This window comes from Macrobrachium nipponense, chromosome 47 (assembly GCF_015104395.2).
Source record: "Macrobrachium nipponense isolate FS-2020 chromosome 47, ASM1510439v2, whole genome shotgun sequence".
Lineage (NCBI taxonomy): Eukaryota > Metazoa > Arthropoda > Malacostraca > Decapoda > Palaemonidae > Macrobrachium > Macrobrachium nipponense.
The window spans coordinates 18428374-18454250 of record NC_087222.1 but is presented as its reverse complement, the minus strand read 5'-3'; the positions used below and the strand labels follow the sequence as shown (position 1 = coordinate 18454250).

General features: G+C 38.3%; 1 protein-coding gene and 1 long non-coding RNA gene across 4 annotated transcripts in view; one reads left to right on the top strand and one right to left on the bottom strand.

Moving 5' to 3' along the window:
* Nucleotides 1–25474, bottom strand: part of LOC135204746 (uncharacterized) — a 43801-nt gene extending 18327 nt beyond the window's left edge. Inside the window, exon 1 of the long non-coding RNA XR_010312323.1 lies at nt 25348–25474. This is a non-coding gene — a long non-coding RNA (uncharacterized LOC135204746). The remainder of the gene's footprint in view (nt 1–25347) is intronic.
* LOC135204745 (zinc finger protein 300-like) overlaps nt 1–25877 on the top strand; it is a 362981-nt gene that overhangs the window by 292667 nt on the left and 44437 nt on the right. The window lies entirely within an intron of this gene.

Here is a 25877-nt window from a genome sequence, read left to right as displayed (position 1 = left end):
GTGTATGTATTAAACAAGTAAGGAGAGAGAATGCCCCCTTGCCGAAGCCCATTTAGGGAGCCGAAGGTGTACGATAATATGTTACCCCATTTGACACAGAATTGCTGTGTGTAAAATGCCAAGTAGATAAAGGGGTGTGCCTCCTTTGTGCAGCTTCAGGAAGAGCTTCATGGGAGGTTTACTCTGTCAAATGCTTTTCCCATATCCACAAAACAAAGGAAAACATGAGAGGCTGATGATAGGTAGTAATTCAGCAATTCTTTCAGCATGTAGATGCAGGTGTCAGTTGAGTGGTTTGCTTTAAACCCGAACTGGTTGTCAGTGGTGTGTAGAAAGGGGAGAAGCCTCACTAGAAGAACCGACTCAAGTATCTTTGATGCGATTGTTGTGATTGCAATTGGCCGTTAGTTGCCAGGATCAGCTGCCTCCTTTAGCTTGTTTTTGATTAATCGTATCAAGTGAACTACGAGTAGGGAGTCTGGAAGAAACTGGTGAATTATGCACGCATTGAATAGGGCACCTAGCAAAATGTAAATAATCGGATGACAGAATTTGAAAGCCTCTGCGGGAAGACCATCACAGCCGGGCAATTTATTATTAGGTAGGCTGTTTATAGCATCGCTGATGTTAAATGAAGTAATACAGTTTGCAAAATGAAATTGAATGTTTTCAGTAAGGAGGTTATCTGCATCCCTTCAGGAATCTTGATCATTTATGTAATTCAGGATATTGTTGAAGTGATCTCCCCACATACTTGCGATAGCCTCGTCTCCAACTGCTTCCCCTACTCTCTGTGATAGCTTTTTAGTTTTGGATTTAAGGACTAGATATCTTTCCAAAGACGAGAATAATCACCAGATTCTAAGTTTCTAGACATTACATCGGCTCTTAGTTGTTTTTCATTTAATCTGCAGTGCTTAGAGCAAGTTTGAACTGCGCTCTTGCCTGTCTCATTAGTAATGCAGGGTGTCCTTCCCTCAGGCTACCATTTTGCCTTCACAGTAAAAACATTTCTCGTGATTATGTATACAGATCTTTAACCCAGTCAATCTATAGGCAGCCCTGCCCGAAGCAAGCAAAGCGGAGATTATGTTCGAATAGAATTCATTCAGATTCCTCCTATGGTGGTCATTTCTACAATTTGTGTTAGTACAAAGTAAGGCATCTGCCGGTTGAACTATTGATTGCAACCTGGTTTCCGTGGTCACCATAAAGTATCTGGTTTTCTGTTGGTTTAAAAATCCCAGTTTACTGCTGGTGGGCAGTCAGTTAGGGGGTTCACGGTAAGGAGGGATGGGGTACTGAATGACACCTGTAATGGTGTGTGATCGTAGCCCGTTACAAGATTGTAGCGGATATTGCAAGTCATAATAGAATCATGAAGTTGTGGAGATGTGATGTAATGGTCCAGCCATGAGGTTGTAATTGTGTCCACTCTATTATGTACATATGAATAAGAGGAGGGAGGAGGAGATTACATCGCTAATTTGGAGGGCATGATTTTGACAGAAGTGAGTAAGTTCATTATAAAATTGTTTTGTGGGGTGAGAATTAAGGTCCCTGATTATACAAATATGATCAGCAGGAGAATCGTGAATAATACTGTGTAACTCCCCTAGGATCATGCAGTAATGATCAAAATTACTGTTATTTTCCCAGGGCATATAAACATTAATTATTAGGATTTTAGAGTTCCCTACTGTCACTTGAAGCCCCAGCAATCTGTCACTCCTTTAGGTCATCACCTTTATCATATTGTCTAACAATTCGCACAGGAAAGAAAGACCCCCTTCCTTTTTGGCAGCAGGCTACGATTTGATCTGTAACTTACATCAATGAAGTCGAGAAGGTTCTGAAGTCTTCATGTACTGAATCGCAGATGATAAGGTCATGTGGCCAGAGGAGCGTTTCTTGCAATGCAATGATGCCTTTGAGGTTTTTCCAGAACATGTTTAGGAGAGGAATGTTCCACTTGAGGCCAAAAATATTCCAAGAGATTATGTTTAATGTATCCATGGCCACTCACAAAGATGGGAGATGAATGCGCTGATCATTTGAGTGGATGGGGGGTTAGCCAGGGGGAGTGGGCAGTCACTCGCCATGGGCTGGCACTTGTGGTTTGAAATGGATCTGGTGGGGTGTCAGTAAGTTCCTTGGGGGTGTTGGTCCCGGATTAAGTTATATCTTGAAACTAATATACTTGGACCGAAATTCTTGCCTATAAGAACGTCGAGGTGTTGAAATAGGCAGCTAATCCTGTACGCCAATTTATGTTTACTTTTGCATGGGAGTTTGTGAGAGATGAGTGGGTCAGAGCCAGTGAGAAACTTGACTCTCTCCACTATGGCATCTAGCATCAACGGTGAGCGCAGATTGTGAATTACTACGTGACATCTCTTCTCAGGTGTTAGGCGAGGTGAAACAAGAATGTTAGGCTCCGGTCCAGCTGTCAAAGGAGATGTTCTTCTCTTCTTTCTGCTTGTTTTGTATCTGCCAGCCACCAGACCCCTCATGGTCACTCTCATCTGCATCCACGATCGGCAGTTGGAAGGGGGGGAGAGACAGGGTGGGGAGAATCACGAGGGCTGGTAATCATCACCGGAGATCTATCTTCCACCGGAGTCACTGGGGAGGGAGAAAAAATTGGGAGATCAACAGTCCCCTCAGAACGGTCTAAAGGTGATGGGGGCACTTCCGTGTTGCTGGGAGGAGAGGAAAAACTGGATGCAGCATTCAAAGGAGTCTGGTGGCTATCTGTGCGATTGTCTATCGATTCCTGCACTCCTTTGGTCACATCCCAGATCCATGCAAGATTATTTGTTTCCACAGTTTTAAGACTGTCTAGGAATTTCTGTAGTCCTTTGATTACGTCACAGATTCTTGAGAATTTATCATTTGTCTTCTTAATTTTTCAGAGTTTTTCCAATTATTTCTGAGAGTGATTTTGCTGTTTGGGAGGCATTTTCTGCAGTGTGGTACACCACAGGTAGGCTTAGGTCAGCAGGCCCCTTTGGAGGCAGATTGTAAGCGTCATCGGCTTCAAGCTCAAAAACTGTTAACAAAAGAACAAAAGTTCAATCTTTGCTACCCAAGCAGAACTGAATCCAGAAAACAGAAAGACATCAATAGTGTCTGAGAAAGAGAAATGTCCAATGTGGAAGAAAAACCATGATCTTGATGAATGTTGGAATTTTGCTAAGAACCTCTGAAGAAAAAATAGATTTCCTTAAGGAGAGAAGGTTATGCTTTGGACGCTTTGTTCTCACCATACTTCTAAAGGATGTATGAAAAAAACAAAAAGCAATGTAAACATGCTGTAAGAGGCATTTCACATCATTGCATATTGAAGGATTCAATGCTACATAAAGAGAATGATATCTCGTTATAGCAAAAGTAGGTTCGTAAGTGAAATTATTGTTAGCAACCATGTACTACCAATCATGTCAGTGAAGTAAATACAATATTACAGGCTATTCTCACGTAAAAGTATATCATAAAGGAAAACAAATAGTTTTGGACACTTATGCCCTTTTTGATAATGGCAGCACTGGTTGTTCAATCACAGAGAGTTTATGAGAGCAGATAGGTACACCTGGAACAGAGACATGTTTAAAGCTCCAAACCATGCATGGGGTAAGTATTGTGAATACTTTGGCAGTTAATATTTTGTGTGTTACAGATATGGAAGGAAACAACACTACTGATCTACCAAAAACCTTCGCTCATTCAAGGATTATCCCAGTGAGTCATCACAACAGATACCAAAACCAGAATTGCTCAATAAGGAATGTTTCTGATCTGATTCCTGAGTATAGAAAAGATTTTTCTGGTTTATGGTGATTGGTTTATTGATTGGCAGTAATTGCTCTAAAGTACTGCAACCATTAGAGGTGCTTCCAGCCAAGGGTCAAGATTCCTTTGCAGTTCTTTACCACCATGGATGGACAGGTAGTGGCCCTCTACATTCTAAATACTCCTCAGAGAAGAACAGTATTTCATGTCGCCATGTCTGTCTTCAGGAAGTTGAAAGGGTAAAGGAGTGTATTCATCCTGCAGATGTGACCCATATGTTTGAAAGAGACTTTAGTGAGAAAGATGTTGGTAGAGTTCCTGATGTGAAGAGTCTGTCACAAGAAGATCAACAGTTCCTCAAAGAAGTGGGAGAAAACATTCAGTTTACTAATGGACACTACCAGCTTCCCCTACTATTTAGAACCAATAAAGTTATCTTGGTAAACAATAGAGAAGAGGCAGTGAAACAAGCACAATGGCAAAGAAAAAAAATGAAACTAAACCCAAAGTACCATGAAGATTATGTGGAATTTGTTGAGAAATTAGTGTCGAATGGATATGCTTATAAGGTTCCAGAGGATCGTTTGTATGATGAACAGCCTGGTGTCTACCATCCAAAAAAAAAAAAAAAAAAAAAATGTAAGATTAGAATAGTCTTTGACTGTAGTGCTAAATACCAGGTAGTTCCCTTAATGACAAGTTGATGCAAGGTCCTGATATGACCAATTCCCTGGTTGGAGTTCTCATCAGATTTTGTGTAGAAAGGGTGGCCTTGACGGGTGACATAGAATCTATGTTTTACCAAGATCTGGTACCAAAAGTCCAACATAAATATCTAAGTTTCTTATGTTGGCCTGGTGGTGAAATTGAAAGCGAATTTAAAGAGTATCAAATGGGTGTTCACATCTTTGGAGCAGCATCATCACCTAGCATCGCCAATTACGCTTTGAGGGCAGCAGCTGACCATGCAAAGGAAAAGCAAGGTCCAGATATAGAACGCACCATTAAGACTAATATTTATGTGGATGATTATTTCAAGTCTGAACCTTCAGAAGAGCAGGCATTAAGACTTGTGAAAGATGTTACAGCAGCGTTGAAAGAAAGAGGTTTTTGGCTGACAAAGTTTGTGAGTAACAGCAAGCTGGTGTTGAAATCAATCGAGCAAGAGGACCGTTCAAAAGATCTTCAAACATTTGATCTTGACTATGATGAACTTCATGCAGAAAAAAACTCTTGGTCTTCAATGTAATATTGAAAAGGACTACTTTACTTTCTCCGCAAGCTTGGACCTAAAACCGCTTACAAGGAGAGGCATTTTATCAACAGTACGTTCCCTCTATGATCCTCTTGGTTTTGTATCTCCTTTTCTTTTGCCAGCTAAAAGAATTCTTCAAGAAGTTGTCATTTGTAGAAAAATGAGAAACTCGGTCCTAAACCATAATATGGCTGATTTACCATTGGAAAAAGTAATTCCAGCTGCTCCATTCACTTCTTTGGGCCACAGGAAGTCAAAGAAGGAAGGCAAACCAGGAAGAGGTACGGTGTATTATTTACTTGTCTACCAGAGCAATTCAAATAGAGACAGCCAATTCCTTAGACCCACTGTCCTTCATAAATGCTTTAAGAAGGTTTGTTTCTAGAAGAGGAAATGTAAAGAAGACTTGGTGTGACAATGGGACAAACTTTCATGGAGCTGAGGAGTTGAGGAAGTAAAGTGCAAGAGATAATTGATGATCAGATCAGAGCTTTCCTCTCAAAAGAAAGCATCAGCTGGACCTTCAATCCCCTTACAGCTAGTTATACGGGAGGTGTGTGGGAACGTCAGATTAGAACAGTGAGAAAGGTCTTGACTCCTCTCTTCAAAGAACATGCTGGACGACTAGATGATGTGAGTTATGAACTCTTCTCACAAGTTGAGGCTATAGTGAATGACCGTCCTTTGACCTCAGCCAGTGATAGCCCAGATGACTTACAGCCACTCAGTCCAGCACAGCTTCTAAAACAGAAATCAAGTGTTGTGATGCCACCACCTGGTGTTTTTTAGAAAGGAGATATGTATCTGGGACAAAGGTGGCGCTATGTTCAATTCTTGGCTAACTTATTCTGGACTAGATGGCAAAGAAAATATTTATCAACATTACAAGAGACAGAAGTGGAATAAGGAAAAGCGGCACCTTCAGGCTGGTGACATTGGCCTTGTAAAAGATGATAATCAGTTAAGGAGCAACTGGATGATGATTCATGTTATCACCACTGAAAAGGACAGAACTGGTTTTGTAAGAAGTGTAGTCTTAAACACACAAACATCAGAGATCCATCGACCCATTCAAAAGCTTGTTCTTCTCCTTGCAGGAGAGGAACAATGATTATATTAGTTACCTCTATGTGGATCAAAGGACATGAGAGTATATTACATTTATTATATATGTTATTTATATCACCTGCATTTATAGATATGATTGATTTTGATGACCCCATGCCAAATTTTATTTTTAGGGCCGAGAATGTAAACGCAACCATTTTATAAAACCCATTGTATATATCATTATTTAATAGGTTTCGTTTTTCAACTTGGTGAAGAGGGTTAAATTATATTATAGATATTTTGTGTCCGTTTTTACATGTAAACATTGTTTAGTCTATTTTGGATTGTTACTTCTGTAATTTGTTCGTTTATGTTAATTGTTGTTGAGTAGTTCTTGAACAGACTGTTTGTGCTGGTAGGTTATCAGTGTTGGACGACACTGTAACATGTAAGAGTTTCTGGAAAAAAACGTTTCTTTAGGAAATCTAAGGTTTTTAATGACCTGACAGAGTAACAGGTAAGAGTTTCTGGAAATAAACGTTTCTTTAGGATCAAGGTTTTTAATGACTGACAGAGTAGATCAGTAGAAGAAGTCTTCCCCCAGTGTTAAGAACACTTCTCTGGAAATTCGTTTCGCTTATATAGGGTTAGTAACACAGATGTAAGTTTATTTCTTTACTTAAATTTGTATATATTCTACCTTATGTATGTGGTGTTTTGTAGTTATATTCAAACTATTGTCAATACTTTGTTTATTATTTTCTATCTAACAGTTTTAGTAAGTTTGTATATTTTGTTGTTTTCAGCTTCTTGAACCTCGTCACCTTGTACTACTAGCATGGTACTCATCACTGGTTCTGTGGTCTTGGAGTACTGACCAACTATAAGCCCTTACAGTAATGGTCAACCGAAGTTGTAGTCCTTAGTGTTACGTGAATTTAAAGCTTTAAGTTGGTTTAAAGTGTTTTGTGACATCAACTTGAACTTTATATCTAATTTTATAAAGTGTGACGTGAGTAACAGTGTGTCTTTTCTACATCTTGTCCTTATGGCTTTGAAGACAACGGCAGCTACAGAACCAAGAAATAAGAAGACTTTATGGAAATTAAAATGTATCCTCCCCATGTGACACATATGTAGGCCTCCTGACTCTGCAAGAATATAATCGGGTAGTAAAGAGGCCACCGGATTATATAAATGTAAAAAGACCGTAAAAAAAATGACTCTAGGCCTAGAAAAATCCACCACAAGTAGTTCTCCTTCTCTGTTCTACATTGTCCAATACGAGAATAGTACCTATGTAGAAACTCAAAAAATTGCCAGTTTTCATAATTCACAATGAATAAAACCAACACTCGGTGAGCAAATCCACAATTCAAAAACAAGAGAGAGAGAGAGAGAGAGAGAGAGAGAGAGAGAGAGAGAGAGAGAGAGAGAGAGAGAGAGAGAATTAAAAGACAAGAGAGAGAGAGATATATATATAATTAAAAAAAGAGAGAGAGAGAGAGAGAGAAAATAAAAACTAGAGAGAGAGAGAGAGAGAGAGAGAGAGAGAGAGAGATAATTCAAAAACAAGAGAGAGAGAGGGAGAGAGATAATTAAAAAACAAGAGAGAGAGAGAGAGAGAGAGAGAGAGAGAGAGAGAGAGAGAGAGAGAGAGAGAGAGAGAGAGAGGGATAGAGAGAGAGAGGAGAGAGAGAGAGAGAGAGAGAGATAATTCAAACAAGAGAGAGAGAGGGAGAGAGATAATTAAAAAAACAAGATTGAGAGAGAGAGAGAGAGAGAGAGAGAGAGAGAGAGAGAGAGAGAGAGAGAGAATTAAAAACGTGAGAGAGAGAGAGAAGAGAGAGAGAGAGAGAGAGAGAGAGAGAATTAAAACGAGACGAAAAAGAAAGAGAGAGAGGAGATGAGAGAGAGAGAGAGAGAGGGGGAGAGGTGAGAGAGAGAGAGATATGGAGAGAGATTGAGAGAGCGAGAGGAGAGAGAGAGAGAGTTATACTAGACTTGTTTTCAGATTAATTCACATTCCAATCTCGGTTCGTTATGAGAAATGAATGAAGTACAATGAATAATCATGATGAATGAACAGGGTTCCATTCTCGTGAACAGAGACAAGCGTGTCAGCACTGATGCTGAAATAAATTCAACCACCAAACCTCATACATTTAGTACTAATGTATGAAGCAAAATGGACGTCACATTCTTAACACCTAAAACATGACCAATTTATTTTCAGTTAGGCCTACTTATTAGCCACCGCCTACCACACCAGAACGGTAGTAGTACATGCTAATATTATGCTCTCCCTGCAGAGAGAGAGAGAGAGAGAGAGAGAGAGAGAGAGAGAGAGAGAGAGAATGGTCATCATCTTCCACTCGATCTGGGCATCAACGCCCTAAATGAAAATATTTCAGACTATCAATCAATTAATAATGTGAACAACACAGACATCCCAATACAAACATAAGAGTAAACCTAATAAATACGACGCTGGATTATTAGAGCAGAAAACACAAATAAGCAGATATCATTTTCAGAAAAGAATGGGCTGTGCTTTAATGTAGCGATGCTTTTCAAGCAATCACCAGTTGGTTAGGAGAGACACACAAACAACAAGCCTTACACTTCAGTACCAACGGATGCACAAACGAACGCACTAACAGAAAGAATCATCAGACAAGAAAAGCATCAAATTAGGTCTTGAAAATGAAAAAAAAAAAAAAATTCACATCGGATTTGATAGAAGCATTAACGTCTTTTAGATAAGGATAAACATGATTATTAATAATATAAATAACAGACGACAGACTATAAGTACATATCACACGACTATGGCCTGCTCTGCTCAGCTCTGCTCCGTTCTGCTTTGCGCTGCTCTGCTCGCTCGGGATGTTGCTACTTGCGCTACTGCTGCTGCTGACCTCATAACATCGTCAGCGTTTTACTCAAAACATTGCCCCGTGAATACCATCTCACTCCAATTCTTCCTTCTTCACTACTCTTTCTTAGGATACATACATACATACACCTCTCTCTCTCTCTCTCTCTCTCTCTCTCTCTCTCTCTCTCTCTCTCTCTCTCTCTTTCTGTGTAAATATATATATATATATATATATATAATATTATATATATATATATATATATATATATATATTATATATATATATATATATATATATAATATGTTATTACAACTTTATTACAATTAACAGAACATTTTCCACTAGAAAATAACTATCTCAACTAATATTAATTTCATCTGTAAGAATTCATTCATATTTTTTTTTTTTATGGCAATCTTTTTATTTTCCATAATTACTGAGAATTACCGATATTCAATTTCACACTATTTAGAGGACTAAGGCAGTTCAACAAGCTGCGTTTTATCCAGTTTGGAAGTAAGAACGATTTGGCTCACGAGCAAATCCTTAGGAGGCAACATATACTGCCCCATTTCGTTGGTATTTGATTCATATGAGACCCAATGGCTGACTGGTTCTGTCAGTCTGAAGGATAATAAGTCGGTTTGGCCCCGAAAGAATTCCTGAAACTATAGCCATGCCATGCTGGAGAATTTTGGCTGACTTGCAACATCGTCGTATTGCAACAACATTGCAATATATTGCCATTTCTCACGTATTTTCGTGATCAGAATGTTAATATAGAATTCTTCCTGTCTGAAGGAAGTTGGTTCGTTCGACGAAAAAAAAAGATGATATCTATATCCTTCCCATTATGCATAATTTTGGATGGCTTGCAACACTGTCGTATTGTGCAATTTCTCACATATTTCAGTGATCAGAATTTTATCCAGTGTGAAGGAAAAGTATGTGATTAAGAAAAATAAACACTGATACATTCATTGTAAATATAATAAAAAGAAAAAGAAAAAATAGTACGAATAATGCCACTGCCATTCTTTGAATCTCCTTGGCCGGAAATAACGGAGAGAGAGAGAGAGAGAGAGAGAGAGAGAGAGAGAGAGAGAGAGAGAGAGAGAGAGAGAGTTGGCAAGGAGTCTCTGTACAAATAAAAAATTTTCAAGTATAGTGTTGCAAGATATATCTATACTTAACAATGCAAACCCTTTACTTCATAAATGTCTAAAAACATTTTTAAAGAGAGAGAGAGAATATTGCAGAAAACGTACAAAGTACTACATACGTTCATGCAACCCCCCAAAACGCGAACGTTGACCCCCAAAACTGATGACAATCTCATCCCCTCCCACCCCCCCTTCGCTAACCGACAAATACTTCCGCCGCCCACCCACCCCTCTCTATCACCCCCCCCCCCCACAATGAAAGGGACGGATATGTTTTCGTGGAGGCTGCAGAAGGCAGCGTGTCTGGGGAGAGAGAGAGAGAGAGAGGGGGGGAGGGCGAGGGGATGTTGTTGCATCTGGGTTAAACTGGCATGAATCGGCCGTGAAGTATTGTTCAGGTCCTTTGTGGATATTATGACAACCCACCCAGCTGGCTCCATCGACTTCCTGAGGACTCATATTTTAAAATATTCTTCATAAATTACCTACAAGATAATTTGACCTTTGAATGGTTTTCAGATACAGATACCAATAGAAACTACATCCCTATGAAACAAATTTATGATTTTCTTAGTTTATAGCCTTTCTTATGTGGACTGTTCCAAGCTGAGTCTGAAGGTGCTGCTCTAGGAAGAGCATTCTTGTTTCGAAACAAGCACCCAGAGAGAGAGAGAGAGAGAGAGAGAGAGAGAGAGAGAGAGAGAGAGAGAGAGAGAGAGGAGAGGAACCATCAGTCATTTGAAACGAATGGGTAGTACCAAGATACTTCCACTTAAGTATGAAATGAAACTTGGACAAAACAAATAATAATGTAAAGACTCAAGAGAAGAAAACACTTATAAAACGAAAAGGCGATCTTCGTTTCAGGCCTATTATTCTTTTCTGAACGTTTATAAGAACATTTCGAGAATTATAAATATTTTACAAACGATTCCTTCAGCCCCATCGAGGTCAAAATGCTCGTCTTGGCACTTAGGAGCTCTTGGGATGAGTAATATATATATATGTAATAATTACAATATATATAATTTACAAGATCTGTAAATATAAACCAATGACCTGGGTCATGGCATTAGGAGGGGTTCTACGTGACCAAAGCAGACCTAGATTACGCTATGCGCTGTCTGCAGTAGCCTGATCTAGCTCAAAGCTTTGTCAAACATTTTTATGTTTATGATAACTTTGCACAACAATTCCATGGGAAGCGGTTGACCTGTTAACCTACGCCGGAAACTGTAACTTCCGAGCCGGCGAACTACGTATGTCTTTTTATATGAATTGCTAGATAGCTAATGTTCCGCTATCGACGCGATGCTTTAGAATGGCAGTTCCACGCCAACGATCCAAACATATAACGGTCGTCCGACCGAGCTGCATCTCTAGTATGGAGTTACAGAATAAAGTTGTTATCTTGTCAACTTGCCTGTTTGAATCATCTCCTCTAGTCAAGAAAGAATCTCTCTACTAAGATATCCAAGGGAGATGAGAGGAACCAAAAAATACTTACGAATGACAGTCGTAAGGAGAACACAAAAAGTCTATCGCCAAGCGATAAGACATTAGATGTGGTGGCAGCGTATAAACGAAGAACATAATTAACAAGACCCATATCAGCCGACCGAAGGTCTACAAGAACTAACTTCCACCTTCAACATTAAACTAAACAGAGGAAACGGGATCTTCAATCAACGCAACAGTTTATGAAGACACAACTATGTCCTTCATCGAGAGGAATACAAGCATTTAACACTGACGTTTGAGCAACTGTTGTCACTTATCTTCGAGAAATCTACACCGGACGAGGGCAGCATCGAACATCAACGGAAAGAAGAAAAACAAACACAGGGAACATCACCCGATCACATGCAGGACGGAGGCTGTGACGTCATCAATCTTGGACTTCCCGCGCATCGTGCACCGAGAGCAAGACCGTGACGTCATCACGACTTCCGACGCGGAGACGTAGACAGGAACTGAGACGTCATCCCATGTCAACAATCCTTCGCAATATAATCTGGAGCTAAGTACCATTTTATCTATTCAGGTTCTTTTCATCAGTGAAGTGTTGTCATCAAGAGTCCGATCGTCCAGTCTTCTGGGTGAGTTGTTTTCGCCATATTATCTTCCTTCATTACAGAACCAATCTTCAACTACGAGGTTCTCGCCGCAGATTAATTTTTTTTTTTCTTTTCTCGTTGTCATTAACCGTTTCTTGCAGGAATTCTCCGTATAATATTTTATCATATTATCTGTATTTTTGTATCTTTTGGGGGATTTTCCTATTATTATAACACACTTATACAGTACATTGCTTATGCGTTTACGTAGTGGTCGAGTGTACTCTTATAGATATTTTGATAGGATTGCAAGGAATAGAAGTGATAAGAAAAAAGTGAAAGCCGAAATGGCAACTACTCCGGCTGGCAACCCCAATGTGGTGACTCTCGTTAGCGCGAGATCAGCGATTGTCCCTTTTCAAGGTCGGGTCAATGGTTCCTGCCTCAAAATGTTGAGGCATGGATCTCATCTGTAGACGCTCATTTAAATGCAAAAAGCATCACAGACCCAGCAGTACAATTACAGGAGGCCAAGAGCTTCATTGACTTTTGCGAAGGAGACGCAAGTGCGTATCTAAGGGGGGTTTCTTTCCAAGAGGCGCTTACATGGGACGAGTTCAAAATTAGATTACGTGCCGTGTATGGGGGTGAAGAGGCTTTAGATGTAGTATTGGCATTGAGAAATATCCTTAACCAAGCCTCCATTTGACCTAGCTCAATGTTGTCGAGCGGGCTGGCGCTAATTGCCGACCGGCTAAATGAATATCAGGATAGTTTAAGTAACTCCGGGAGGGTTGCGGGTGCTAAAATCAAAGTGAAAGATTTTATCCGTTTGATCTACCTTACGTCTATCACTGCAATGTTGCCTGAAGCGTTAGTACGGTGTTTTGATAAAAAATTGCAGCCCAACAGTACGGAATTAGATGTGTATAAACAAATCAAAAACACATGTCTAAATGTACCGACCTAGATCCTTCGCTCATTCAAGTTTTTGCAAAAAAATGATAACAAGCCACAACAAGTAAATGTGGTACATAATAATAATCAAGTTGCAGGGATGGTTTGTTATAACTGTAAACGACCAGGTCACATGATTTCAGACTGTCGGACGCGTTTTTGTTCAATACACAATAGTTCAACTCATTCATATAACCGTTGCTACTCGAGGAATCAACAGCAGAATGCTACAAACACGCAACCAGTTGCCAGTGCAAATAAAAGAAAGGTCCTCAGTACTATAGTAAGAAGAAACAACCAAACGGAAATTCTGCACAACGCAGAAACAAACAAATCGTGCTTCAGGTACCTCTGTTCCTGGGCCGTCTAGTCAGAACTCGCAAGGGCAAGCGAATTTTCAGGGTGTGATAAACAAAACAAATACCACGTAGTTCACTCCAAGGGGGGAGAGGGCGATGTTGGGTCATCAATATCAACCATCTTTGTATCAAATAATCAGTTTAATCATTTATCAGATCATTGTGAGACAATTGATTTTCCTATGAAACACACGGCCGAATCAAAAAAATCTGTGCAGGTTTCCCGTAGATTTGCAACAAATTCATGCAATTATTAGTCAAAACGAGTTGCGACCAACCTTACATGCAGTAAATTTGGACCATAAGTCATTCACTTTGTTCTTTGATTCTGGTAGTCCACGTAATATAATGGATTTAAGGACTCATCATTTACTCTTTTCAAATTTCACTAGAAAGTCCGGAATAAGGCTCTCAGGCATTGGGAATAATGAATTAAATGTTGTGGGCGTAACTCATGTACAGTACAAGGTCGGTAAGCGCACGTTTGCTGATACTTGTCGTTGTACAAAACATTACATATGGTATCCCGGCAGTAATTATCGGATACCCGTCTATGGGCACTCAAAATATTATCTTAGCACCTGCAAAACACGGCGTGTATATCAAAGGGAAATTCTATAGGTCTTCTAATACCCTAAAATCAGTTTTTAGATAAATAAAGAGACAGACAGAGTTGTCACTTACATTACGGAACCAATCACCTGTCTCATGAACCAAGAAATAATACAGGCAACCCAACAGAACTCTCGCTCACCCGTAAATCAGCTTGCACGCAAACTCTCGAGCCTAACGTAACTTCAATATATTAGTGCGTGTAAAGAGAACCTTGCCAGGATCTGAAACATTAATCCTTTCCGAAACTCTGAAAAACACGGATTATCCGTCACACAAGCCGTTTATACAGTCGGCTCACAACAACAATGTAACATCGAAGTCTGTAATCATTTGAATACCACTTTAGTAATCCACAAAAATCAACATATCTTGGATGCCAAAGTTTTATAAACATCGCATTCTTACCGTAGCTGAGATAAATCACGCTCAATCAGTCGCGGATGAACCCCTTTTGCAATCTATAAAGAACAAAATCAATAAGGACATTCAAGAAGAAGAAATTCAGCAGAAATTTTTGAATCTGTTAACTAAATATCATGATGTTTTTTCCACTACGGATGGAACCTTAGGAAAAACGGATGTCATCGAGCATCAAATAAGGCTCAAGGACAAACAGAAAGTAATCTAGTACCTTCGTACCGACTTCCTATGAAATTTCAGAATGAGATAACAGAGGAAGTAGGTAAAATGTTAAAAGAAGGAGTCATTAGAAATCAAACAGCCCTTATAATTTTCCGTTAATAGTAGACCGAAAAAAGATCGAACTTGGCGGATATGCGTAGATTTTCGTCGTTTAAATGAAGAAACAATCCCTGACAGATTCCCAGTACCATGTACCGATGATATCCTATCCTTACTAGGCCAGAATAAATATTTCACAAGCCTAGACTTACTAAAGGATTTTCATCAGATTCCGTTGGAACAAGAGAGTATCCCATACACTGCCTTCAGCACAGCCAGGGGACATTATGAATTTTTTGCGTATGCCTTTTGGTTTACGTTGTGCTCCTATAACTTTTACTCGTATGATAAACATCGTGTTTGGAGACTTGTTGGGAGATATCCTACATGCCTACATGGATGACTTAGTAATCTTTTGCCAACACATTAGAAGAACATTTACGTAATTGGAGTTAGTGTTACAAAGATTAAGGCAGCATAATTTAAGGGTAAAGATAAGTAAGTGTGAGTTTTTTAAAACAGAACTAGTCTATCTAGGTTTCACGGTTTCTAGTGAAGGTCTTAAAGTCGTCCACGATAAGGTGTCGGCTATCCGTAACTTTCCGATACTACTAACGTCAAGGGAATACAGCAATTTTTAGGATGCAGCGGCTACTATCGCCGCTCATCCGCAACTACTCAATCATAGCCGCTCCCCTAACGATATTATAAAAAAGGGCGTAGATTTCGTATGGTCTGAAATTCATCAACAGGCGTTCGATAAAATTGAAAGATGAACTGTGTAGTTCTCCTATCTTGAAATTTCCTGACTTCGGTAAGGAATTTTTCATAGCAACAGACGCCTCAGACCTAGGAGTAGGTGGGGTATTGCTTCAACAATATGATAAACAGTTTTTCCCTATAGCTTTTTATTCACGTAAACTGAGACCTTCCGAAAGTAAATATGCAGTAATAGACAAGGAAGGGCTCGCTATTGTTTAATTCACTCGTGCATTTTAAATTCATAATATACGGTTACCCCGTCAAGGTTCTCACTGATCATAAGGCCCTAACCGACTTCTTTAAAGGCTTTAGTCACAGCCCCAAGCGAACTCGGTGGCACATGATCATTCATAGGACTTTGGCGCGAGGATCGGGTATTTACCTGGCAAAGCAAATATCATTGCTGGACGCATTATCACGCAACCCCTCTTCATCTTGTACCGAGCCATTAGCTGAATTAATAGATATCTCAACCTCCACGCCCGTTGTTAAAACTATATCTGAACAGGAAGATCTGGGCTGGAGTGCTGAACTATTACAGAACGGAACAAAGAAAAGATCCGCAAATAGAAAAAATCATCATTGCGTTTTAAACGGAAATCCGAAAGAAGGAAAAAGAATACCTAAAGTATAAGCAGCAGAATATATCCTACAGGACAATATCCTGTGTAGATCCGTGACGAGGAAACCCGCAACACACCGCAGTTGAATACAAAAACCCCAGGTGGGTGGTTGCCTATCTCACTCATACCCCTGTCTTAAAGTGGTTGCATAAAGAAAATCACTGCACGGACACCCGGGTTATACCTTGATGTCACAGAAAGCCAAATCCTTATTTTATTGGCATACGATGCTTACAGATATAAAAAAGTACATAGCAAATTGTCGCACTTGTCAAGAATACAAAGGGCACACGAAGACACCCTGTCAGCCTAGGGCTTACCCCGTGCCAAATCAACCCTTTGAAAGAGTACATTTAGATTTATTAACAGGATTTTACGAGTCAGACAGAGGAAATAAGCACCTCCTAGTAATTATAGACGCTTTGACTCGATATACAGAACTTATATGCGCTTAAAACAAAAAAACCGCGGTCGAGTGCGCTAGGAAGTTTTACGAGTGCTACATTTGTAAACATGGAATTCCACACCATCATTATCTCAGACTCGGGCGGGATTCAAATAATCATTTCCTTAACTCCTTGTGCGAATTCCTTTGTATAAAGAAAATCATACCATGATCTATCACCCAGAGTCTAATGGGCTAGTGGAAAGGGCAAATCGTAAGGTTTTAAACATTTTAAGGGTCACCTTAGGGGGGGCAGATCCCAACTGGGACATTGCCATACCTGCGGTACTAAGCACACTTAATCACTCGTATCATGTGTCTATTAAAATGACACCGCACGAGGCACTGTACGGTATCCCGGCCCGAACGCCTTTCCACATCTTAAAGCCTACAACTAATTTATCAAATCCTCTAAAGGATGTTATGGATGCAAGCATAAGTCGATATAATATAATTCGTAAGAATTTAGAAGAAGCACAGATCATAATGAAAAAAAATCATGATAAAATAGCTAAGCCAACTAGAACATATGGCCGTGGGCGATCAGGTATACATACAAGTTATACGTACGTAAAGGTTTAAATTATAAACTGACACCTAAGTTTGAAGGCCCGTTTAACATTGTTTAGAAAATTTAACGGCCAATAGAGTTAGGGTTCAAAATGTATCCAAACCCACTGATGTGAGAATAGTCCCATTGGCACATATCAGAATCTAAAGAAGGGTAGATGGAGTGAGGGAAAAAATGGTTGTATTTATGAAATCTGTATAATATTTATATATATATATCTATTAATCATATTGTATGTAAACCTATTCTTTTACGCGAGTTATTACATATGTTTTACTCATTGCAGGTTTCAAAATGAATCTGTTATTGTTAGGAGTGATATTGTGTATTCAGACATCTTTGTTGTATGGAAAGAGCGCTAGGACGAAAGAAATAGAATTTAATCATGGCTCGATTATCGAGAGAATCGATGATGTATTCATCGTCAAGTAATATTGGTTATCGAAGTAGATATGCATGCTATTTTCTTACCTGAAGATGACGTCCTTAACTTAAAGAATGACCTGATGAGGTTTGGTATTTCCCTTAAGGAAATGCATGAACATAATTTTCATGCTAACTCAGAGATTTCACTAGTCAAAACCCAACTAAGCCGTCGCGGAAATGTTGTCTTATGACATACAAAATAAAATACCGCCGAGGCAGAAGAACTCTCGTGACCTGCTGATGTGGTCTGTGCAGCACACAATACTCTTGAACGCCGCAACCCGCTTATTTCTAGCTGGACTAAACATCTTAGGATCAGTTGCGAATCTAGGCTTAGGAATCTCAAATCGCCTCAAGATAAATAATCAAAATAAAAGAATGTAGTTTTTGCAACACAAAACGGAACTGGCCTTATCTGAACTTCGCAGCCAGTTATCTTCGATCAATCAAATAATGAATATCGTTAATGAACATTCAAATAATATCGATCAGGTCATGGAAGTTCAACATTTGCTGGCTACTTTAGCTTACTATAGTTCGAAAATAGATCATATCCGTGTGAAAATATCACATTTTATTGAAAAGTCAAAAGATTACGTAGAAGCAATTACGTTAGCAACAAAGGGTGTGTTATCTCCTCCTCAGTCCTATTAAAGATCTGACGTTAACTTTGGAAAACGGACGGGAGAAGCTAGGTTATATCCTATTAGATGCCCATAAAGTAGAATTCTATTATAGCCTAATATCAGTCAGCGTAGAAAATTATAGAATTATGATCACAATTCCTTTTGATTCTTCCGATGCTTGGCAATCATACAAAATAGCACCGATTCCTACTTTTATGACGAATAACTCAAAATACCAGTAATATCCAATTAACGGGGCATGTACTGATTTCTTCTGATAAGAAATCATTTACAGTCATTAAAGACTTAGATAAACTCACTCACTGTTCAGAAGCCATGAATAATAAAATTTGTACAGCTGACTCTTTTGAATTCTATCCTATATCAACGGATTCTGGTGAGTTAGACATAGTGCTAAACGGCTCTCTCTCTCATACAAGCGAAGGTTGTCTGGGGAAACTTTATCCCTTTTACGGTAATAAATTCAATTACAGGATGAATAATGGTTCCTGGATCCGTTATGATAAGGCCGGATTCGACTCGTGTTGTCCGGACAGTACCACCGCCCATGCCCACCCCTATCTTCGTAGCAGCCGATGGTTGTACGGGGACATCTACAACCTATACCGTCAGAGGGGTCAACACGATAATACGTGAGAAGGCGTATTTTCGCGAACTACACGTGGGCTACCACAATCATCCCATCACTACCTCTCCCATACAACGCGCGAGTAGATCATCGTCTGACGCAACTGGCTGAGATGACCCACGCGTCATCGACTTATGCAGTGGGAGAAAATCTTCGCTACTACATTCTGCTAGCCAGTGTTCAGCTGACGGCCATATTGGTTATCGCCGTCAACATCTTTGCTTGGCGTAGGCTGAGGCGTAAACAGAAGGATCTCCAAGGGAACGTACTGGCCCGTCTAGATGACGTACCCGTTTTAAACTCAAGTCGTTTGCGTTTAGGGCCGCCTGAACCTGGCCACTTCAGTTCGTGCCTAGGGAATTGTCTGGAATTGTGTTGTGTGTGAAAAGCGGTCCGTATGCTGGCAAAAATGTAGGACAAGAAAGACTCACGCCTTTGCATTTGAACAGTTAAAGTATCTCCAGGGCGCCTAATAAAGCATTATAGCCCAATATTATACATTAATACATATTCCTAAAGAAAGGTATTTTTTTCGGGCACCTAATAAAATATCAGCCCTATATATTGCTTTTTTCTGCAGATTTCCATAGATACTATTATACCATTGTACAATTATATTTATCTATTACAAAAGAGTGTCAAGTACTCTTTAACAATTATCCATGATCATGCTATAATCATTATTAGTAACCATTATTCTTAATCAGGTTTACCTGTTTATCATATTAATCATGTATCATGTTTTTGTATTTTTACCTTTTTATTATTATTGGGTACCTAATCATTAGTATTACCAAACATGGATCTATATTTTCCATGCATTTATCTTTGTTTATGAATATGTCAACAAGGGTATGTAACAGAACCTTTTATGCATTTAATCACTTATTATGTTATACTAGACGATATGTTACGAGCACGCTCCTATGAACAATGTTTAAAGTAATTTTTTTTTGTTATTCAAGGCTTGAATAGGTAGCAGTCGAGCCTAATGTAATAATTACATATATATATAATTTCAAACAAGATCTGTAAATATAAACCAATGACCTGGGGTCATGGCATTAGGAGGGTTCTACGTGACCAAAGCAGACCTAGATTACGCTATGCGCTGTCTGCAGTAGCCTGATCTAGCTCAAAGCTTTGTCAACATTTTTATGTTTATGATAACTTTGCACAACAACTTCCATGGGAAGCGGTTGACCTGTTAACCTACGCCGGAAACTTGTAACTTCCGAGCCGGCGAACTACGTATGTCTTTTTATATGAATTGCTTAGATAGTAATGTTCCGCTATCGAGCGAATGCTTTAGAATGGCAGTTCCACGCCCAACGATCAAAACATATCGGTCGTCCGACCCGAGCTGCATCTCCTAGTATGGGAGTTACAGAATAAAGTTGTATCTTGTCAACTTGCCTGTTTGAATCATCTCCTCTAGTCAAGAAAGAACCTCTCTACTATGATATTCCAAGGGGAGAGAGAGGAACCAAAAAATACTTACGAATGACAGTCGTAAGGAGAACACAAAAAGTCTATCGCCAAGCGATAAGACATTAGATATATATGTATATATATATGTATATATATGTATATATATATATATATATATATATATATATATATATATTAATAATGGAATGTTGCTCGCTCTCTCTCTCTCTCTCTCTCTCTCTCGTAGTAGCCATCTTGCTTGGTGAGACGTACCCGCGTGAAGTCAGATTAATCAACAGATATCACAAGTTTAACATACGACTAGAATTTGAGAAATATCTAGAAGTGTTCGTGAACTATTGGTGATAAGATTAGTGTGAAAATAGTAGGATATAGCGTCTTCTAAGTTAGTTTAACAAGTGTAATACTGAAATCAGAACAAGATGGCAGTAAGTTCCAACTGCGGGAAAAAGGTGGCGTAATTTAGCTTGCTTGGCAGATTCGCAATAAGATGAGGTAGCAGGAAGGGAACTGGCATTTCTCATCTATGAAATCAGCAACAGTCCTAACCAAAAAGATACAAAAGCATTCATAGATATATTAGAAGGATATAATCCTTCAAACTGGAACAAATCTAATGAAAACATCTTGAAAAATAATTGAAGAAGTTCCAAATAAAATCCAAGTGGTCAAGAGACTCATAAAGAAAATATACATAAACCAACATATTACGACAAAGCAAAATGAATAAGGTGAATCTTGTGAATATCCTAATTGATGCAATTAGGAAAAAGAATGCCAAAAGCATGCAAACTGTGTAAGGTTTGGTATAGCATAGTCAATCCACAAAACCTAATCAGAAAATGTGCTGCATGCAACATTCCGACCCATCCACAGTGTGCTGAGGTAATGCAAGATTTGAGAAAAGATACAAGAATTTTTTGTTCAACATGTCTATCATGGATAGACAATGTTATTAAATCAAGATTGAATGTACAAATAGTTGAGGATGAAGAAGAAGAGGAAGAGGAGAAGAAGAAGAAAAAGAAGAAGAGGAAAACGGAAGAGAAGTAAACAAAAATGAAATGACAGAAAAAAATAAGGAAAACAAAGAACAAGATAAAAGTATGGATGCAGAGATACTCATTGATACTACATATGAGGCAATAAAGCACATACCTACGAAGAAATAAATTACGATATGACAACAGAAAAGCAAATCCCGAAGAGGCTCTACCCAGATCTACACAATGACGGGAAAGAGGAAAAATAGACAAGAAAGACAAAATCTGCAACCTTTTGAAAAGAGGGAATTGCAGATTTGGAGAAAGATGTTACTACAAACATCCTAAGGTATGTCAAAACTATGAAATATATGGTAAATGTGCCATACTTAGTATGGCTATGGGGATGATTGCAGAGATCTGCATCCAAAAATATGTAAAAACTAAAAGAAGGAAAAGGATGTAAGTTCGACAAAAAATGCAAATATATGCACCCTGTAGCCATGAATCATAATCAAATAAATAACCAACCAAGTAATAAAATCCAAAATAAGAAAGAAATACAAAATAAAGAGAGAAATCAATGAAATATCAGGTAAAGAGAAAAGAAACCAAACCACCAATGAGATATGCAGAGGTGTCAGCAAAAAATTTCAAAGCATCAGCTCCGAAATTCTACTCAAGAGATAATAACTGTATTTGATATGCAAGAGGATATTGCAGAAACGGAGAAAATTGCAGATTCAGACACAAAATGAATAATTATGATGAAGGAAGATCAAATATTATGGAAAAGTTGGATTTTTTAATGTCAGAATTTCTGGAAATGAAAAAAAGAAGAACATACCAGAAACAGGAAAGAGACATGGGAAAATCTTATTACTACCAATATTAAATGAAGGAGAAAACACGCAAACCATCATAGTGATGAATGCGCAGGGTTTAGTTACGAGTAACTCAAAAAGAAAAATAGAGTACTTAGAAGAACTAACCCAAAATGAAAGAAAATAGATATAATGAATATAAAGTGAAACCTGGTATTCCAAGAGACTGGGAATAATGATCAAATAAAAGGGTTCCAAACTTATATATCAGATAGAAAAAATAGGAATCAAGGGGGAACCGCAATATATGGGAAAGACAAAAAACAAGGAAAAATATATGAGAAATATAGTAACTCAGAATGTGAACTAATAGCGGTAGAATTTGAATCTGAAAAATTGATGAACATAGTAATATATAGACCTCCTAATACTAGAGTTTGACTTAATAATTGAAAAAATTGGATGATATATGTAGAAATCACAAGGACTGGACTATTCTCCTACTGGTGACTTCAACTTTCCTTTCGTGGAATGGAAAGAACGAATAGGAGACTGTGGTTGTACTTATACATATAAAAAAGAGAGTAATAGTAGTGCAGAAGATAAGAGGCAATTTGAAAAGCTATTAGATATGCTACTAGAAATACAACATTCAGCAAATAAATCACCTGCCAACAGAAAGGAATACTTTAGACCTAGTATTTGTGAACGAGATGATTATGTTAAAGAAATAATAGTTTATAATGCGAGTATTTCAGATCATAATGTCATAGAATTAACAGTTCATTCCAAAGCAAGTGAAAATAGAGATAAGCAAGAAATGAAAAAGTGGGAAGGATATGGAAAATACAACTTCTTTACAGTAAAAATATAAAATGGTCAGAAATTAATGAAGAATTAAACAAAGATTGGGATAACATTTTCGTAAAGTGATGACAATAAGGGTAAATACGGAGATATTATATAAAATATTGGAGAAAATAGTGGATAAATATATACCGAAGAAGAAAAGTAAAACATCATTCATGCATACCAAAAAGAGACAGAAGGATCTTGTTCCAGAAAATCAGAAAGTGGAAAAAAGGTCTTGCAAAAGAAAAAAAATGCATGGAAAGTTATAGAACTAAAAAGTAAGATAGAAAATGCAGAACAAAAGATTATACAATCAAAAGAAAATGAAAAACGGGACTTGGAAGAAAAAACCCTATTAAATATCAAGCAAAACCCCAAAACTATTATACTCATATGCGAAAAGAAGATGAATAAAAGAAGAATAGAAATAGGCCCTCTGAGAATTGAAGGGAGATTAACGAATGAAAAAAGGAAATTTGCAACATACTGGCAGAACGATATATCGAGAGAATTCACCCCTAGAATTAGATAATGAAGATAATGATATAGAAGTAAGGGATGAAAATAGTGAATATTTAGCTGACATAGAAATTAATGAAGCGATATTGTGCAGGCAATTAATGAAATTAAAAATGGAGCTGCTGCAGGGCCGGATGGAGTCCCTGCTATTTTGTTAAAGAAAGTAGTTCATTCTATCGCAAAGCCACTTGCAATATTATTAAGACAAAGTGTAGATACAGGCAAGATTTATGATGAGCACAAATTAGCATATATCACCCCTACTTTCAAAAGTGGATCAAGACTAGAGGCAAGTAATGATAGGCCTGTGAGTCTAACATCACATATTATGAAAGTGTATGAAAGGGTAATGAAGAAAAATATTATGAAACATTTAATAAAAAATAATTTGTTAATATAGGACAACACGGTTTCGTACCCGGAAAAAGTACACAAACCCAACTGTTAGTCCACCGTGAGAACATATTCAAAAATATGAAAAGCGGAAATGAAAACAGATGTGGTTTATCTAGACTTTGCAAAAGCTTTTGACAAAGTAGACCATAATATATTAGCAAAGAAAATTAGAAAACACAATAATCGTAGATAAAGTAGGAAGATGGTTAAAAGAATTTTTACACAACAGAAAAACAGATAGTTATTGCAAACGATGAGAAATCGGATGAAACCAAGGTAATATCCGGTGTGCCACAAGGTACGGTGCTAGCTGCAATACTGTTTGTTATTATGATTGAAGACATAGACAGTAATGTTAAGGATTCGGTAGTGAGTAGTTTCGCTGATGACACAAGAATAAGTAGAGAAATTACTTGTGATGAAGATAGGAACGCTCTACAAAGAGACCTTAACAAAGTATATGATTGGGCAGAGGTAACAGGTAAGGATGGTATTTAACTCTGATAAATTTGAATCAATAAATGATGGAGACAGAGAAGGAAAGCTATATGCATATAGGGGACCTAATAATGAGACAATCACAATAAGGAAGCAGTTAAAGACCTTGGTGTGATGATGAATAGGAACATGTTATGCAATGATCAAATAGCCATTCTGTTGGCAAAATGTAAAGCACAAAAATGGGAATGTTGTTACGGCACTTCAAAACAAGAAAAGCTGAACACATGATTATGCTTTATAAAACATATGTTCGTAGTCCACTTGAATATTGCAATATGATATGGTACCCACACTATCAAAAGGATATTGCACAAATAGAGAGTGTACAAAGGTCCTTTACAGCTAGAATAGAAGAAGTTAAGGACCTAGACTACTGGGAAAGACTACAATCCTTAAAATTATATAGTCCTAAAGGGAGGGAAAGAGAGAAACGCTACATGATAATTCAGGCATGGAAAACAGATAGAAGGAATAACAGAAAATATCATGGAACTAAAAATATCAGAAAGAGCAAGCAGAGGTAGTTAATAGTGCCCAAAACTATACCAGGAAAAATAATAAGGAAAGCACACAGAACATTAATCCACTACGCACCAGCATCGATAATGCAGCGTCTATTCAATGCGTTGCCAGCTCATCTGAGGAATATATAGGAGTGAGCGTAGATGTGTTTAAGAATAAGCTCGACAAATATCTAAACTGCATCCCAGACCATCCAAGATTGGAAGAGCAAAATATACGGAAGATGTACTAGCAACTCTCTGGTAGACATTAGAGGCGCCTCACTGAGGGACCTGGGGCAACCCGAACGAAATGTAAGGTAAGGTCTGTAAGGTCTCTTCTCTCTCAGAGTAAACAAAATACAAAGGTATTGAATGAAACATAAATTTTTACCGTTAAACCTCACCTTAGACGACGACTTGATGTGGAGGAAATAGGCGTTGTTATGCAGCCAAGAGCAGTTCAAGTCAAATTGTAGTATGTACTAAGTAAGCTCTTCCATCCAGGCTGTATGAAACGACACAGTCATGATTCATTGGGAGGGAAAATATTCCAAGAAAATAGATGAGACGCATGATCTCTTGTCCTTACTTGGTCTCTTGGTTCCTTCCTTCCTTTCATAAAATAGTAATAAATGGTAGTTTTCCGTTTAAATAGTACCTATGATCCATCTTCTTTAGATGGACAAAGCCGCCTGCCGTATACACAGGCACCGTTTTTGTCAAATAGAAACACTGATGACTGATGAGGATGATACTGTTGCTGCTGTACTACTGGCTGCTTGCTAGGCTGACTGGCAAGGCCAGATTTTCTTTACCACCTTATCGTACAGATGATTCAAAATTATCGTTTTTTCACCAAAATTACCGCAAAATATATATCGTATGCATGTGAATATTATCGTATCTGTTATCACTACAGCAATCAACAACATTT